The 2,878-nt window shown below is 38.2% G+C and overlaps 1 protein-coding gene across 1 annotated transcript in view; it reads right to left on the bottom strand.

The window, feature by feature from the left end:
* p3h1 (prolyl 3-hydroxylase 1) overlaps positions 1–2,878 on the bottom strand; it is a 44,852-nt gene that overhangs the window by 2,798 nt on the left and 39,176 nt on the right. The window lies entirely within an intron of this gene.

The raw sequence follows: 2,878 nt of genomic DNA, 5'->3' as shown, positions 1-2,878 counted from the left end.
ATTCTTACTGATTGTATGGGGTGGACAGGTGTCTTTATGCAGCTAACGACCTCAAACAGGTGCATCTAATTTAGGATAATAAATGGAGTGGAGGTGGACATTTTGAAGGCAGACTAACAGGTCTTTGAGAGTCAGAATTCTAGCTGATAGACAGGTGTTCAAATACTTATTTGCAGCTGTACCATACAAATAAATAGTTTAAAAATCATACATTGTGATATCTGGATTTTTTTTTTTTAGATTATGTCTCTCACAGTGGACATGCACCTACGATGACAATTTCAGACCCCTCCATGATTTCTAAGTGGGAGAACTTGCAAAATAGCAGGGTGTTCAAATACTTATTTTCCTCACTATATTTCTGTGGTTTTTACATGGTTTGAATTTGGTTGTGGGCCCAGGGGGTTTATATAATGATGACATAGACCTAGTATGGTATTATTACTACATACACATATGAATGTAACGTTGAGACCTGATAGACATCCACTAATCAGAAACAGAGGACACTACCTGCATCACTGCCGATGTCATTTGACCAGGGAGTGAATGGTGATTAATGCGACTGTCATCAGTTTTTTCCTAGTGTTTGTTTTTTTAATGGGTTCTTAGGTGTAGCAGTGGGGTTTGTTTTTTTGTTTCTTCATGTACTCTGGTTCCTAGTCTACTTTTGGAGACTCTAGGAACCACAAGTAACCCTGCATTCTGGGAGCGCAGTGCTCTGGTGGGGTAGTAAGGTACTATGAGCTCTTTAAGATAAGATGGTGCCTGACCATTAAGAGCTTTGTAGGTAAGAAGAATGATTTTAAATTCTATTCTGGATTTTACTGGAAGCCAATGCAAAGAAGCTAAGACAGGAGAAATGTGATCTCTTTTCCTGGTTCCTGTCAGAACACGTGCTGCAGCATTCTGGATCAGCTGAAGAGTCTTAACGGACTTTTTCGAGCAGCCTGATAATAAGGAATTGCAGTAATCCAGCCTAGAAGTAACAAATGCATGGACTAGTTTTTCTGCATAATTTTTAGACAGGATGTTCCTGATTTTTGCAATATTACATGGGTGAAATTTGCTTAATGTGAGACTTAAACTACATGTCCTGATCAAAGATAACTCCAAGATTCCTCACAGTGGTGCTGGAGGCCAGGGCAATGCCATCAAGGGAAACTATTTCTTTAGATAATGCGTCACGGAGGTGCTTAGGCCCCAGAGCAATAACTTCAGTTTTATCTGAGTTTAACATTAGAAAATTACAGGTCATCCAGGTTTTAACATCCTGAAGGCACATTTGAAATTTAGCTAACTGATTAGTTTCATCTGGCTTGATCGATAGATATCAGTATCATCTGCATAACAATGAAAGTTTATGGAATGTTTCCTGATAATATTGCCTAAAGGAAGCATATATAATGTGAACAGGATCCGTCCGAGGACTGATCCTTGAGGAACTCCATGACTAACTTTGGCGTGCATGGAGGACTCATCGTTAACATGTACAAACTGAAATCGATCTGATAAATAGGACTTAAACCAGCTAAGAGCGGTTCCTTTAATGCCAATGAAATGTTCCAGTCTCTGCAATAGGATCTGATGGTCAATGGTATCAAATGCAGCACTAAGATCTAATAAAACCAGTACAGAGACAAGTCCTTTGTCTGATGCAATAAGGAGGTCGTTAGCAAATTTTCACCAGTGCTGTCTCTGTGCTATGATGAGCTCTAAATCCTGACTGAAAATCCTCAAATAAACTATTGCTCTGTAGAAAGTCACACAGCTGTTTAGCAACTGCTTTCTCCAGAACCTTAGAGAGAAAGGGAAGGTTAGATATAGGTCTGTAGTTGGCTAAAACATCCGGATCAAGTTTGGGCTTTTTCAGAAGAGGTTTAATTACAGCTACTTTAAAGTACTGTGGTAGATAGCCTGTTGATAGAGATAGATTGATCATATCTAGTAGAGAAGTGCTGACTAAGGGTAAAACTTCTTTAAGCAACCTAGTCGGGATGGGGTCTAAGAGGCAGGTTGATGGTTTAGATGAAGAAATGACTGGTTAGTTGGTAAAGATTGAGTGAAGCAAAACAGTCTAAACATATCTGGTTCTACAGTTGTTTCTAAGGTTCCTGAGTTTAGAGATAAGTTGGTGCCAGTTGAGGGCAGGTCTTGGTGAATATTGTTTCTAATAGTTTTTAATAGAATTTTATCAATAAAGAAGCTCATGCAGGGACGTGCACAGGAATTTTGAAGGGCAGTTGCTCTGACCTGAAAAAAGCCCCCCCCCCCCCAAAAAAAAACCAAACAAAAAAACATGGGCTATATGAAGGACTGAGAAAAAAACATTTTTTTATTAAAAAATATACAAAAAGTAAAAACACTTAAATACAGCACTCAATAACCTAAACTACTATTAATAACAAAACAGAAAAACATGACTCGAGTCATGAAAAAAGAGTTCCTTATATTATTTTTCCTTTTTTTTTTTTATTTGAAAATAAATAATCTAGATTGAATTGACAGATGGGGAAAACTCGCTTCTAATAAAATATTAAATAAAAAAACGCTTAGATTTCGGAAAAAAATACAATCCTTTTTTAACCTTTTGGCTTCCCGTACATTCAGTTGCGCTTCTAGCTCGTATTCACTTCTGTTGGTACGTATCACGTATGGTAACTGGGCAAAACTACACATGATTTGTTGTAGTATGATTGCATAAAGGAAGGAAACAGGAATTCCGGTAGGGAACAGAATCGACTGACGTGCAGGCAGCGCTGCAGCAGTGCAGCCACTTAAACAGAGTTTGCCCTTCCCCTACTGACTTTCACTTTCGGTGCCCGAATGGAAGTGAATGAGGCTTTGCGATCGCGATTATTTTTTTATTTTATTTTTT

This window comes from Micropterus dolomieu, linkage group LG18 (assembly GCF_021292245.1).
Source record: "Micropterus dolomieu isolate WLL.071019.BEF.003 ecotype Adirondacks linkage group LG18, ASM2129224v1, whole genome shotgun sequence".
Taxonomy (NCBI): domain Eukaryota; kingdom Metazoa; phylum Chordata; class Actinopteri; order Centrarchiformes; family Centrarchidae; genus Micropterus; species Micropterus dolomieu.
The sequence above is the reverse complement of the archived record's forward strand: the minus strand, read 5'-3'. Positions and strand labels throughout refer to the sequence as shown.